General features: G+C 41.4%; 1 protein-coding gene and 1 pseudogene across 1 annotated transcript in view; both read left to right on the top strand.

Annotated features, from left to right (window-relative positions):
• kcnd2 (potassium voltage-gated channel subfamily D member 2) overlaps window positions 1-15668 on the top strand; it is a 396909-nt gene that overhangs the window by 221782 nt on the left and 159459 nt on the right. The gene's annotated exons all lie outside the window — the stretch shown is intronic.
• LOC134299463 (E3 ubiquitin-protein ligase TRIM35-like) overlaps window positions 1-15668 on the top strand; it is a 44651-nt pseudogene that overhangs the window by 12739 nt on the left and 16244 nt on the right.

Genomic DNA, 15668 nt, shown 5'->3' with positions numbered 1-15668 from the left:
AAGATAAACTAATACAATAACCATAAAAAGAAGAATAAAAAGTGAACTTTTTAGTATGCTGATTACTCTCCAGCCTACAATGCACTCTACAGTCTGATACATTGTGCCAGACCCAGTGGTGACCAGTACATTAGATGGACTGAAAAACAAAAGTAATGTAATTTGAACATTGCAAATGCTTTCATGCTTCCACCCAAATCTCTCCATCTGCTGTTATTCTGTGATGCTGATGGAAATATTGTTGCTGGCGTAATATGCAGGCTGTACTTAAACAGAAATAAAATTTCTTACAAATCTGTCACCAAGAATACAGAAACCTATAGACTATGTGAGCACAGAGAAGAAGCAGTCTGTGCCAGGAGAGTCATTGCATACATATATTTCACTCGGTAGCAACAGTAACCCCAAATTCCATTCTCCCCCTGCAACCGTCAGCTATAGAATACCATGCTCTAAGCCACAAGTGAGTAGTGGCCAGTGTTGAAGGGGGTGATGGGCTGTTGTCATATCTTCTATGCTTCTGGAGTACTGCACTACCCATTGCCACACTTTGTATTCCCAAGCCTGAAAAAATTGCATATGGTCCAAAATCATCCCTTTATTGTCAATAACACTGCTAATTCTATTATCATGTATCAAGTTTTAGGCCTTTAAGCCCCCCCCCCCCCAAAAAAAAAATGGATATGTCTAAATAGGTTGCATATTGTCCTTCTCTGTGTACATCCTAGTCTCAATTCAAGCTAGTCATCAGGGGAAAACCAAGAGACCTCGGATAGATCCTGTGAGTACATTCCTGGGGCAGTAACTTCTGGTCAAGGAGTTCTACGTTCCTCCTTGTTCCCCGCTTACTTCATCTGCTCTAGACTCGAGACTGAATTCAAATTGCAAAAGTTGTCTGCACTCAATTAACCAGACTGCTGCATCCTCTCCTAGGTTGTCTGCTGTTCCTCATTAATAACCTTTTCCATCTTGGCCATACACTGATTTGCTTGGCCACATATGTCCTGGTTTTCATCTGTGAAATGTCATGGGTATAATAACTGGACACCACCAAGAAGCTAAAGGCAAAGGGCGTTCAGACCATTAACAGCAGATGGCATAAGCTGGCAAGCATGACACAGAAAGGCATACAGAAAAAGACTGCTGATTGGCCACAAGTGTGTAATATCAGAATTGTTCCAAGGCATTTTGCTGCCTAGGGCAGATCAGAAATTTCATCTTTCCCTGTCAAGATGAGCCAAGTTATTTCAGGCACATAAGGCTGAAAATCCCTTAAAACCTCACCTCTTTTTACCAGTGAAAACACAATAATTATATATCAAGCAACTACAGATTTGCTGCCTGTTTAGCCCCAATTAAGACAGCCATCTCACTTTGTGTAGCGATATTATTTTCACTTATTTATAAAAATATTTACATTCTGTCTTATAGTATGGGCTCCCAGGCAGTATACAATTAACAATTTCAAACAATAATAAAATAATTTTAACAGACTAAAAGCATATGAAGCAATGTATTAGGTCAAAGCATGTTTAAACTGTTAAACAGCTTTAAAGGTTTATAGCCACATATGTATACACTGTAGAATTAATCAATTAGGCTAAAAAGCTGAGATAAAAAGACATGTTTTTAATGGAAATTAAAAGAAAGCCTACATTGTTTGGTCCTCTAAAGGGAAAGTATCCCACGACTGGGGAATGCCCTCTGCCATGTTTAGTATTATGCTTCCACTGGTAATACATAGAGGAGGGTCAATTCACTAGACTTCAATACTATGTGATTGTTTGGCAGAGAACTCAACAATTTCCTAATAAGAAACAACCTTTTCTGGGTGGAAAATATCATTTCAACACAAGTTCACTTTATTATGGTCAGTGACCAGCTTATAAGAAGAGGGACACAAACACATCAGGTCTAAGAGTCGGGAAATTTAAAACTTTAAAACAAGTGCACTGCCAGGACATCAAGACAGTTAAGCCAAGAATCTAAACTAAAGCCATATACAGGATTATATCAAAACCCAACACAATTAGTGGAATTAAAAGTAAAGGAGTCTGAAGGGAGGGAATTGGGGTGCTCATGTGGCACAGGGTGGGGAAGTCCAGTCAAACAGAGGAGGGAGCAATATCCATTCTATAACTCAACACAGGAATATTAACTGCACGGAAAATATTGTACTTGGGGATTTATTCTGTGTGAAATTGACAAACGGTTCATTGGCACATAATATGGAATATTCTGTGAAGAAAACAGCATTTTATGTACTGGGAATAATATTTCTGCATGTCTTCCATGCAGCAAAATGTAGTTCTGTTGAAAAAAATGTTTTCCAAATATTTTTGAATGTTTTCAAATATTTTTTCTGTTCCTTTGTTTTAAACACACAGTACAATCACCATAGGTAGATTTTGGCCCTGCAGTTTCAAGGTGTGCAACACCCCTGATATGACCAACGAATTACCTAAACTATTCTGCATTAATCCCCTGGCAGCAGACAGCTACTGATCACTACCACAGCCAAATTTCTTTTATAATATTATCAGTTCCTGGAGCAAGTATAGAAGAGTTTATTTATTAGGCAGATTTATGTGGGCAGGGTTCCCCTTAAGGTAAGAAGTTTCTGTGCTATCAGTTCAGAGTACAGAAATTTCCAAACTTTTTTGCTTTTATGCCTTCTGTCTATATTTCCTTCATCTGTTAATTATTGAGAACACTTCTGCTACAGTCATATTGTGTCTTTTAATTATATATTTTTAAAAATCAAATTGCACCCACACTCCAGACGCCTGATAAAATTCAGCCTTTTGAGTCACGCAGAGTTGAGTGGGAGGGACATAAGCACACACTTTAATCTCAAAAAAACTCAAAGTACCTTAATCGACCTGAGTATATATGGTTGATGTCCAATCTTTATTATCACATTTTAAAGTATTCACATCATTAGACCCTTTAATTCTAAGGAAAAACTTATATATTTGCGTTTTTAATTTAATAAATATTTTCTGTCCTGCCTTTAAGGGTACACTGCCCTTACAAGACATTTTACAATGAATTTCTAAACACACAAATCACAAAGGTGACAATGTAACACATATTGAATTTAAATCACCCAGTAAAGACCAGCAGAAACTATGCATTTATTCACACCGCACATTTACCAAATGCAGAACAGAATTGTAAGTCTCCAGAGTTCTCATAAAAACCATATGCATTTCCCTAGGGAGGGCATTCTGAAGATGCACTGATCTTTATCATTATTTTTAGCTTTTACTGGTGATTTGACAGGGTCCTATCTCTGGACTCAAGTTGGCTTGTGCATGTATAAGCAGTCCTTCAGGCAACCAGTTTAGAAATCATTTATAACCTTTAAAGACCCAAACTAGCACCATGAATTGGGCTTTAAAGGAAATAGTCCATATAATTGACATTAATATGGAGAATTATTGGAAATTCTTAGTTGTTTAGATATACCAAGGCAGCCTGTTAAGAAATCTCTGACCTCCATCAGATTTTTGCTCTATTGCAAGAACAAGGCAAGCAGCACTATTTTCACTGATACTTAATTTCCACATAATATCTCTCTGTGAAGTCTTTTTCTTTAGCTCATTGGTCAAAACATGCAAACTACCCATCTAATGTGTCGAATTTTAAAGACCACGCAACAACCATTGCACTTTTGTGCAATTTGCATACTTAGAATAAAAGTCATTCTTGCAAATGCTGAAAATTTGGTTGATATTGTCAGTTTTAGTGGGGGGGGGGGGTGCACAAGAATGAGAAATGTAACGCTTCTGAAAAAAAAAGCTCTTTGGATGTTTCAATCATTATTCCGTTTCCCAGTCCCATGGGTAATATTGAAAACTTCATTTAACTATTGTATTGAGATCACTGCAGCAACCTACATAGATCACATAACAATAATTTAGCTTGCATATTACCAACTCAAACATCAATGAAACTAGAGACGCATCTACACTGATCTATTAGCCTAAATGGTGAATGAATCGGCTCTGTGCCTAAATAATGCAGGGAGCCGATTTCAGTTAACATGGACAAAGGCTTTTTAATGCAGTCTTCAACCACTTTAGGGCCCATATAAATAGTTAGGCCATTTCTGAGACAGAAGCGGCTGCAACTGTTTGCATGGACATCCTGTATTCTTCAGGCTTGGGCAGCCCAGGGACATGGGACAGAACTTCCTATCCCTTCGTTCTCATTGTAGCAGTGGCCAGCTGGCATAACATAGCTCGTGTCTACAGGTTGTTTGCTGGAGTAACACTAGCTCTAATGATGAATCAATTGGTGAGGAGAGAAAAGAGAGAACAATTCCTCATCTTCCCCTCCCCCTTGTCAATCCGGCACCTTAGCTATCATCACTCCAGTTGATGAGTGACTGACACTAGTCCTGTCACACACCCTTGGCTGCAACTACCACAAGAATGGGAAGGGAATGGTAAAGTCGGCCACCGGACAGAGCCAAACAGGGTTTGACACCACTAGATAGTCAGGACTCTCCTACCTCTATCATAGCTGGGGGAATTCTGGTCAAAACTAATTCAAGACCAATTCAGCAATTACCAACTTGGATCAACCCCAGGAGAAGGGCCAGTGTAGAGCCACCTTGGATCAACTTTCTTTATATTTGAAGAACCATCACAAATTGGTAAAGCTACTAGTAATCCAACAATGACACATTTACCTCCAATAACCTCCTAGTCTATGTCTATGGAGCATGGCTTCAGAGAGATAGAACCTCATGCAGGACCAGATCCAAATAATATTTTATAATGCAGAATATTTCAGTCTTATTTTGATTAAGCTTCAGAATTCATGCATGAAGCAATGCACAGCCCATTCATATTTTATTGGAAGAGCTCATTTTTTCTGTTACAAGTTATGAACATGTAGATATTGTTTCAGAGTATTAAACAGATTCATTTGAATAAAATTAGTTATTCTGCAAACAAGTGTGTGCCCATTTTAATTTATCATGCCATGCAATTCCAATTTAAAGACCCTTCTGCTGTGATAGAAGTCAACAGGTCATTGTAAGTGAAAATGACTGATGGCCACAACAAAAGAGAATTGATAATTTTTGAAGCAAATCTGCAGGAAGATATCACCACTCCTGGCCTGAAATAAAGTATGTAAGAAATGAAGATCCTTTTCTAAGTGGAGCATTTTCAGTGTGCTGCTGAAGACTTTTTAGATACAGACGTCATTGATGTTAATAGGGGTTACACAGCTAAAGCCAATTTCATCAATTTAAGAGAAAATTATTGAGTTAATAACCTAGTACTTGACAGAACAAGAGGGTTGCTTTTTAAATTAACAAAACCTTAATTTTGTGCAAAAAAAAAAAACTTAAGATGATGTTTGTTTCTTTATACCACCCCAGGGAGGAATTCATGAATTAAAATGACTCCTGTCCCAGAGTTCTTTTTTAAAGTGTAGCGGAAAGGTAAAATTGAGGACACGCTGTAGCACTGATGCAGTGTAATGCCACTTACTTCCATGACTCAAGGCTATGGAATCATGGAACTTGTAGTTTTACAAGATTTTTAGTCTTCTCTGCCAAGGTATGCAGGTGCCTAACATTGCAATAAACCATGAAATTTAAAATTTGTCAGATCTTATTAGTTCTACAGTGTATATGCACCTTATGAGACTGAAACCTGGATATCTGCTTAGTCATGAAAGCATTTAGGACCAGCCATTAATAGAGGAGAAAATAGGGGAGTTCAGCAATGGGTGTGTTTTCAAAAAAGAAGAATCTACTGGCTTCCTATAAATCTTGTGTACTCTGACTAGTAGGCTTGAGCGATTCATGAAAAAAATGATTCTAAACTCGTTTCAAAAGTAGGGGGCGCTAGCGTTTCGTTTCTGATGTCATTTTCGAATTTTGCCCTCAAAATTTTTTGAAATTTAACAAAAATTCGTTAGTTTCAAAAGTAATTCGTTAATGGCGGACACGCATGCGCAGTGGCCCAAAACAGCCCGGGGGGCGCTTTTACAGGACTCTCCTGCACTCATTTTTTTTCAGCTATCCTGATCAAATTTGGTACAGTGGTAGAACACAATCCACCCTGCTTGCTCACCAAACTGCAGAGCGTTTGCCCTTTCCGCAGATTTATTGCGCAATTTCATAGTTTATATAAAAAATCTTTATTTAACAATTGCAAAAATCTGTTCCTGCTTTTAAATTGTTATTTCCTCTTCAATGGGGTTTCCTTCACTGTGAAACTCCTTCATCTACTTGTGTAATATTGTTTCAGTGCCCGTAAATCTGTCAAAATGTTAGGACATTGCTGGCCAAGAGACACATTGCGCTGCCACAATGCGCAATGACTTCCCCAAGGCCTCCAGGTTGGAGGCCATTCTACCACAGTGGGCAAGCCCCTCCACCTCCCAATGAATGTAAGATTTGCGCAATGTTGGCTTGAATTATTGCCTCATGTTAAAATGGGGACTTGGATCCCACTCCCTGTGGAACCAGCCACCATCGGGCAGCTCCCACCCCCGCCCCTTTCCCTAAAGCAGCAGGGCGGGGGCTTAGCTGCCGAGATAGACATGGGGGCTTGGATCCCACTCCCCTGGGGAGCCGGCCACCGTCGGGCAGCTCCCACCCCCGCCCCTTTCCCTAAAGCAGCAGGGCGGGGCTTAGCTGCCGAGATAGATATGGGGGCTTGGATCCCACTCCCCTGGGGAGCCGGCCACCGTCGGGCAGCTCCCACCCCCGCCCCTTTCCCTGAAGCAGCAGGGCAGGGGCTTAGCTGCCGAGATAGACATGGGGGGTTGGTTCCATTAAAAACACTGGCGGGGGGAGGGGGAGGTAGGACTGCAGCCGTTTTGCAGCCTTGGACGGTGTTGTTAACAATTCAGAAAGCCCTGCTTTCATGAAGGTCCTCCAGAGAACCCGGGGCGGTCATCCTGAAAAAGGAAGGAGCCCAATTCTGGACAGAAGGAAAGCTGAGAGAGAGCAGAGCTGCATCGCGGGAAACTCGACACAATTGGCCAAGAGGAAACAACAAAAGAAAAGAAAAAATCCCCGTGGTGATCCAAACCACTATGTCTATCTCAGCAGTAAAGACCACACCCTGCGCTGGCCATAGTCAGCTGGAACGCGTCCCAGAGAGAGAGAAAAAAAATAAGAGAAAGCTTCTTGGCCAAATCGCCCAAATACAGACAGAGGGAAAGCTAAGAGAGAGCAGAGATGCATCGCGGGAAACTCAACACAATTGGCCAAGAGGAAACAACAAAAGAAAAGAAAAAATCCCCGCGGGGATCCAAACCTGTCTATCTCAGCAGTAAAGACCCCACCCTCTGCCGGCCACTGTTGGCCGGCACTCGTCCTAAAGAGACTGGCCCGCCCCACCCACAAAGTTTTCTGCTTTTGTGACGTTATGCTCTGCTCTGCGGAGACCCGCACTACCGGAAGGTCTCGGTAATGGCTGTCCTAAAAGCCCAAATGTCATCCCACCCCAACGTGGGAAATAAAAATAAGTATACCGCCACTCTATCAAACCAAAGAGGCTTTACTGCCATACAAAAAGGCAGGTAGACCACTCCAGCACTCCAAGGCCTTAGCAGACAGTTTATCGCCCATTGCGACCAGGAATGCAGAAAACTTAGGGCCCCCTGACCTCGCGATTTCTCTTCTATTTGCTTTGCCTTTCCTCTCCTTTGCGTCACTTCCAAAAAGTTTTCTGTTTTTGTGACATCGCTTTCTGCTTCACTCAATGCTAAATCTTCACTATCCCCAAGTCGATGGATACTGCTGCTCGGTTAACCCAAAGCAAAAGCTTGTTTGGAGTGGCACAATCTCAGCCACTTCCTTGTTATCAAGGTGAGGTAGTCCGTTGTTGACTTTGAGGTAGAGATGCGATGCAACAGTACTGTAGTCTCCATCATCCAAGACTCAGTGATACAATATCAAAGCCATTACTGTTGCAAATGCTTTCAATATGTAGTGATATAATGGTGCTACAGTTAAATTACAACTTTACATCGATGCGTGTTATTGAAGTCCTTTTTTCTACCAATAAGTGGCATTACATCATCTTTTGGTGCATCACTCGTAAAATCATGATTTCCAAATTGGATGCTTCTCATCAATCTCTCCTCATCAAAGTTTCTGCTGGCCCGTTATCTCAGATAAGTGAGACTCTTCCTGAATTCTTCTTCCTGAATTTTTTAGGGAAGGAACCACATCGATTAGAACAATGTTCTTTCTCTAGAGTAACTGCGAGGATCTGGATAAGACTACAGTCATAGTACTTTCGCGGAAAATAATTTAAAAAAAGGGATCGAGATTTGATTTTAATCCGTTCTGTACCCAAAGCGGATGCATTTCCTACCTTGGTTTTTATAGACTAAGTTCCCCTTGAATATCAGACCAACTTCTTCCCAGCCAGAATAATTAATAAGGGAGACAAAACCTGGACGAACTGCGGGTACTGCCCCCTAGGGATTGGTGTCTCCGAAAACGAAAGCAGACAACGGTGTGCGATGATTAAGACAAACGGGAAAACTCTAGAGTACAGAAGGGATTACTGAGATCTAAGAAAGCTTTGGAGGATAGAGGAGAGAGGTGTGGGACATAAGGGAAAGGGACCCCCCCCCCCAAAAAAAAATTAGCCAAAGTTAATCAGAAGCAGAGCAGCTTCAAGGAAGATTACTGTTGTTCTAGGAGGCGTGAGTGTCAAAATCCAAATTGGGGAAATTCAACATGGGAAGGTTGGCCTTCAAGAAGACCAGTTTCTCAACTGTTTGTGGGTCCAGCAAGCTGCGGTGGGGTGTGACTACATCACCCGCTAGGCTGAAGACCCTTTCGCTCTGCACGCTGGTGGGCGGACAGCTGAGAAACTGGCGGGCTACGTGTGACAGATACGGCCACATGTGATCACGTGAAGCCCAGTAGGCCAATTGATCACAGGAAATTATCTCTGGAGGCTCCTCAAAGTACCGGTTGACTGAGCATTCGGCCGAGTCTATCTTTTGCACAGAAGCCAGCAAAGAGGTATCTTCCGAGCAGGCTAGTATGGCCACCGTCTCTGCAAAGAAAGCGTTTCCTTGTCGCTGCTGGAGACCCATTACCCTATGGCCACCCCCAGCCGGCTCCCCGGGACTGTTGCTCTCGCCACTTGCGCTAGTGCTGGGAGTGGCAGGCATCTCCGGTAGAGGGGCCACTGTGCCCGTTTCCCCCACCCTGGCAGCAAAGACCTCCCCTCACAAGGTTAACTAACTGGGCCTTCCATACGGTAAAGTCTTTTGGGCAGACGGTGTACTTTAGCCATGGATCGCACAAGGCCGCCAGCATATGGACCTTGTTGGTTAGAAGTGGCTCTAGGTGTTTTCGTACAGCAAAGGACAACCTCCTCACCACCTCCTGGACTGGCGGTGTCAGCGGGCCAGCCAAGGAGTCTAGTGTTCAACCGGCCCCAAGCATTTCAAGGTGTCTCCTTAGCCCCAAGACAAGGGGCACCGTCTGGCTTAGAAGGGCTTTTGATTCTGAAAGGGTCTCTGTGGCATCTTTGAATGGCTTCAGGACATCTACCAGCTGGGAGATGGTGTCCCACTCTTGATTACTTGGCACAAACTTGCTTACAGGAGCAACTAAGGAAAGGGAGATGCCATGTACTGCCTTCTGCTGCTTGACCATGCATGCCAGCATCTTATAGGTTGAATTCCACCGGGTAGAGACGTCCTGGAGCAGCTGTGTCTGCCTTCCACCTTCTAAACAAGGAGAACTTTGTGTGCTTATGCTGCCGCTGCAAGGGCTTGCAGTTCCCCCTCCTAGTGATATCGAGGGGTGATGCCGCTTCATGTGAGAACTCAACCCCGAGGTTGCAAGATGTCTCGGGTCTCTCCCTCTGCTGATATTTGCCCCACAGTGTCTACAAACTGCCAAAGTGGCACGCTGAGCATGGACATTAAAATGGTCCCAAATATATGACCTTGGCCTTCCCATAGCCACTGTGCCGACGCCCAGGGAGGTTGGAGTTGTGGGCACCATAACAGCAGCCCGAGAAGGTCTAAGATTTGATGGTACTACTTCATCTTCCTCCTCCTCACTGTCAGTAGCGGGTGGAGGAGTGGGGTTTCCAAGATCCTCACTATCCACCACCTGTACTTCCAGGACGGCAACACCTCCATGTTCCATTGTTCGGGCACTTGTGTCAGCTCCAACAGACAACTGACTGCGGGTGGTGAGCTGTGAACTTCCAACAGTCGAACAGCCAGCTTCATCATTGAGTCCACCCACTCCCATCGAGGCGCGTTTAAGATGGATGGAATTCCCCCTAACTTTTTTGGCCCCCCACAGAGTCCGGGCTGTGGCTTGACCACTACCAGGACTTGGTCCACCAGACCTGCGTTCAGCTGAACGCTTCATGATAGCTGGAGTGTTTTCAGCTTTCAGAAGGGAGGAAGGGATTGCGTTACAGGGGGGAAAGAAGTGTTGTTTGTTGTTTGGCAACGTGTCCCGGGTGTAACTATCAGAAACCCTTCTTACGGTTGTTCTTATTCTGATACTGTAAAATGGGTATACCAGTATTTGCCAGACTTTGCAAGCATTGATAGGAGTAAGATACCAGCCAAACTGCACTAACGTGCAGGAAAATAAAAGGGAAAAGAATTCCCCCCCCCCTTGTTGTACAAGTTCTATTTCTGTGGATTATGGGTGCTGCTGCACCGTTTGCCTGACTTTGCAAGCGTTGATAAGAATAAGATACCACCCAAACCGCACTAATGTGCACTGCAGGAAAATAAAAGGCAGAAATACAGCCTTCCTTTTTGATCAAGTTCTATTTCTGTGGATTATGGGTGCTGCTGCACCGTTTGCCTGACTTTACAAGCATTGATAGGAGAAAGATACCACCCAAACTGCACTAATGAGCACTGCAGGAAAATAAAAGGCAGAAATACAGCCTCCCTTTTTGATCAAGTTCTATTTCTGTTGATTATGGGTGCTTCTGCACCGTTTTCCTGACTTTGCAAGCGTTGATAGGAATAAGATACCACCCAAACCGCACTAATGTGCTGCACTGCAGGAAAATAAAAGGCAGAAATACAGCCTCCCTTTTTGAACAAGTTCTATTTCTGTGGATTATGGGTGCTGCTGCACTGTTTGCCAGACTTTGCAAGCGTTGATAGCCAGCCAAAGTGCAATGCAATAAAATAAAAAGGAAAAATACAGCCTCCCTTTTGTCCAAGTTGTATTTGTGTGGATTATGGGAGTTGCAATGAAAAGATTCCTAATAAAACCCCCCAAAAAGCTGCTGAATTAGTAATCCTTTTGCCACCAGCCAAAAAATTGCAGTGCTGGTGAGAAAATGGCAAACGCCAAGCTGGTGGGGGAAAAAAGCCCACACACAGGCCCTTTTTAAAAACACCCTCCTTCCTCCAGAAAAACCCACCCTTCTTTCCCTCCTCACCCACCCTTTCCCCCTGGTCTTCTTTGGATCAAGCTTAGCTCAGCCAAGGAAGCTGTGACGCAGGACTGAAATCTTGCTGGAATCTCAGTCTAAGCCTAGCCTTCCAACCACCCTCTCTCTCCAGATCCCCAGTGCGAATGATCAATGAGGCTCCCTGCAGTCTCTTTTGATTCAGCACGTACAAGCCCCTCCCCTGAGTTAAACGTGCTCTCTGATTGGCTACAAGGGGGAAACAACATGCTAGGTTGCCCCAGTGCACTGAAACAAGTTTGGGTGATTTGCAAATGCATGTTTTTCTAACAAAAAAAAACGACGACTTCAGAAAAATTGCAGTTCGAAACTGCGGGATCCACACAACGGGATAACGCGATTCTAATATCGCTTCAAAAGCGACAAAACAAATGAATTACTAACGACCAACGGGGAAATCGAATTATTTGAGCAACCCTACTGACTAGTGAATAGAGTGATAAGAAAGCTTTCAAGGTGTTTCATACTGTTATGTATGACAGATTATCATAGAGGAAATACAAGAATACAGAAATAATCACAAAGTAACATGATAGTTCTTTATTTTTCATTAATGAGTTTCCTATTTCACTGTAGCAGTTTAAATAGTAATCCAGCGTGAAAGTTTGTTTGCATTTATGATTAAACACTAAAGGATGTGCTGCAGCTGGATGAACATCCATGGAAATTCAGTGTATTTTAACAATTAGAATCCTGCAATCTAGTTCAGTGGAGCTAGGATGTAAAATACACAATGAAAGATTCCTGTTTAAAAATCCTGAAAATACCATTCAATAAATAGGAAATGTTGCTGCCATAGCAATTCATTTGTTAGATTACTTTTTAAAATTGATTTTGTTCTTAGAAAAAATAGCATAAGCATAGTTCAGCTCTGGGATTATCAACTTCCTATCTGTTTATATATGGCGATCATAAGAGAGAGATTTGTCAGTGATGCTAGTCCAATGGCTACTCCTTCAAAAGGGTTATCATAACCTAGATCTACACAGTGCAGTTTCAGACTGTCAAAACACAGACGGCAGTTTAACTTCATTGAACTGGATTATATGAGTTTGCACTACCATATAATCTAGTTTAAGATACATTATATGGTAGTGTAGATCCAGTCATAGTCTGCATTTTCTCAGGGTTATATTATGCATTTTCTCAGTCTTCTTCTGTTATGTAGAAATTCAGCAGATACCTTTCCTATATCAAAAGAATGTTTGCCTGTCCTGGAATTAAGGCTAATTCAGTCGATTAATTTATTTTACACACAATATAACGTTAGCCCACCTCAGTCACAGAGCAATGCAATCAAGATCAATAAGAAACCACTACCCAAGCCAACTGTAGATTTAAGCAGCTATATCTTCATTTAACATCTGCCAGTGTGACATCAATCCAAGCTTAATACTAAAGTTCTTGCCATTTAATACAACCATGCACTTTTTACCTACACAAAAAAGGCAAATGAAAAGTAATGTTCCATTAAGCTAACCTGGAATAATAAAATGTGAAATTAAAAGGAGGAAAAGGTGAATTTCTTGTAATGTCAGCAAAGAAGTCTTGCTGTGTCAATCATCCTTCAATTCATAAATCACCTTACTGTACTTTACAATTGGCTGGAAGCATTTGTATGATTTTTTTTTTAGAAACAGTAGGTATTAGCCTTCCTGCTTCACCTCCATCTAGATATTAAAATAAAGTCGTTTGAAGATTTATTATTATGCTCTAAATGTATCTTCTACTCACTAGAAAACAAAAATAAAATTTTAAAATCCCAAAATATTATAGATTTTATATATTTATTTCAAAACACTGTTTATCATGTTAAATAATCCCAACATGTTTCACAATAAGAACTGAGTTAATGAAACAGTAGCTAAAGGAGTAAAATAACAAAAAAAAATTAAATCCATATAACTATCCATTATAAACTGAAGTAACTGATGGCATTAACAATTAGGAAAATTCCTGTATAAACAGAAAGGTCTTTTAATTTACGGTGGTAACAACTAGTGCTGGATTCCACCTCCTTTTAAAGGGGAAATAATTTCTCCTGGTGAGAGTCACAACAGAGAAGCTAAATGAACCACAGCTGAGGACCCAGAGGATTAGAAACAGAGCTATCTATAAAGGAAAAGATAACCTGGTCCTGTGCTGTGTGGAATCTTTAATCCTTTGAGTAATTCTTTGGAAATTGGCTCAATATCTCATAGGCAAGCAGCTTAGATGCTGAACTCTGCACTAGTTGAGGCCTCTGAACCAAGTCCCACAAACAGCACATTACAGTAGTCCAAGGTTAAAGCAACCAAAGCATAGACCACTGTGGGATCAGGGTTATGCCCTGTGGCCAAGCCACAATCCCCCACTGTCATTATCTGGAAGCAATCCTGCAAGTAGGAGCAGACTATAATCAATGTCCCCGACTCAACTTTATTTCATTTACTTATGCAAGAATAAACCATTCAACAGGGAAAAATTATGAGTAATTTTGGCGTTTCTTAATTATTTTTTCAGTTTTTGTGAAAAATGTAACCTTGTAAAAAGGTTTTTCCATACCTCCCAAGTTTTCTTTCTTGCCTAGATCACAAACAGTCCTAAAGTGTACAAAAATATTATAGGGTTTGACCATTTTCATTTTAGGGTACCTCCGTTTGCCTGGACACTTTTTGCTAAGGAAAAGACATTTTGCAAATACTTTTTAGAACCCTGTTCCAGTCTAATCAAGGTGGAATTCATAGCCAATGCTATTAAGAAGTAGCTTAGAGATCAGAGGTGAGCAATGTCTGTGTCTCTGGCCCCAAACCAGGGGCAAGCATTCAAAGTCTGTCTCTCAAATAGTAACTTTTGTGGGTCATAAAAATCCCCCTTTGCCATCTCCTTACCCTTCTTTCACCCTATATATAATAATGTTCTACATGGGATTCACCAAAATTGAGCCAGACAAATCCCCTCTCTAGCAGCTAAAGCATTCTAGATTTTCTGAAATGAAAACTGGAGAGGTTTCCTGGACCCTTAATGGTTGTATAGAAGGAGGAATTTCAAGAAGTGTTGCTTGTTACCTAATAACCAGCAAACAACACCTGCTGAAATTCTCTCTTCTAAACAACCACTAAAGTTACAGGAATGCTCTCCAGTTTTCAGTCTGGCAGCTGTAGTCACTTGAGTGTCAATAATACATGCCTGGTGAGCTCCTTCATCTCTGATCAAATGCAAAACTTACATTGGAAAGGAAAGCATCCAATACAGACCTCACAAATTTTTTTCTGGAGATTTTTTTTAAAATGTTATCTCTTCATAATTTATTTCACTGTACAGCAAACAGATTTTTACTGATGCAAGTTAAGTATCCCTCATCCAAAATGCTTAGGACCAGAAGAAGAATCTGATTTCTTTTTATTTTGGACTATTTGCATATGCATAACAAGCTACCTTAAAGTCTCACCCAGTCTATACACAAAATTCATTTATGTTTCGTATGCACTTTATAAACAATATCAAAAGTAATTTTATGCACAATACTTTATTAATTTTGTCCATGAAACAAATTTTGTGTACATCAAAAAGCACAAATTGAAACATCAAAAAGCATACAATGAGGTTCAAATCCCAGGAGCGGAATGAGCGCCCACTGTTAGCCCCAGCTCCTGCCAACCTAGCACTTCGAAAGCATGCAAATGTGAGTAGATCAATAGGTACCACTCTGGTGGGAAGGCAATGGTGCTCCATGTAGTCATGCTGGCCACATGACCTTGGAGGTGTCTACGGACAACGCCGGCTCTTCGGCTTAGAAATGGAGATGAGCACCAACCCCCAGAGTCGGTCACAACTGGACTTAACGTCAGGGAAAACCTTTACCTTTACTACCAATTTTGAAATTTCAGATAAGGGATACTCAACTTATACCGCCATGAATTATTTGCAGACTCAAAACCCAAAACATTTCCTTTGCATGCAAAATGGCATCTTGTCTTCAAGAGCTATAACCACAAGAAAAAAATACCTTAAAATGCCCTGTTATGATTGTGTCAAAAGCATCATAGCATTTTAATTGTACTTCAACAGGCATACTATTTTTACTATTCATGTGGTTGAAAAGAGGAAAAAACACTAAATACATTTTATTTTGCTGCACAAACATGGTTCATAATATTCTGACTTTCAGCAGACATCAGTGGAATGTCACTTTGAATCATCTGAAGCAAAGAAAATCCGTTC

This window comes from Anolis carolinensis, chromosome 5 (genome assembly GCF_035594765.1).
Source record: "Anolis carolinensis isolate JA03-04 chromosome 5, rAnoCar3.1.pri, whole genome shotgun sequence".
Taxonomy (NCBI): domain Eukaryota; kingdom Metazoa; phylum Chordata; class Lepidosauria; order Squamata; family Dactyloidae; genus Anolis; species Anolis carolinensis.
Note: the sequence above shows the minus strand (reverse complement) of the source record. Positions and strands in the feature narration are given on the sequence as shown.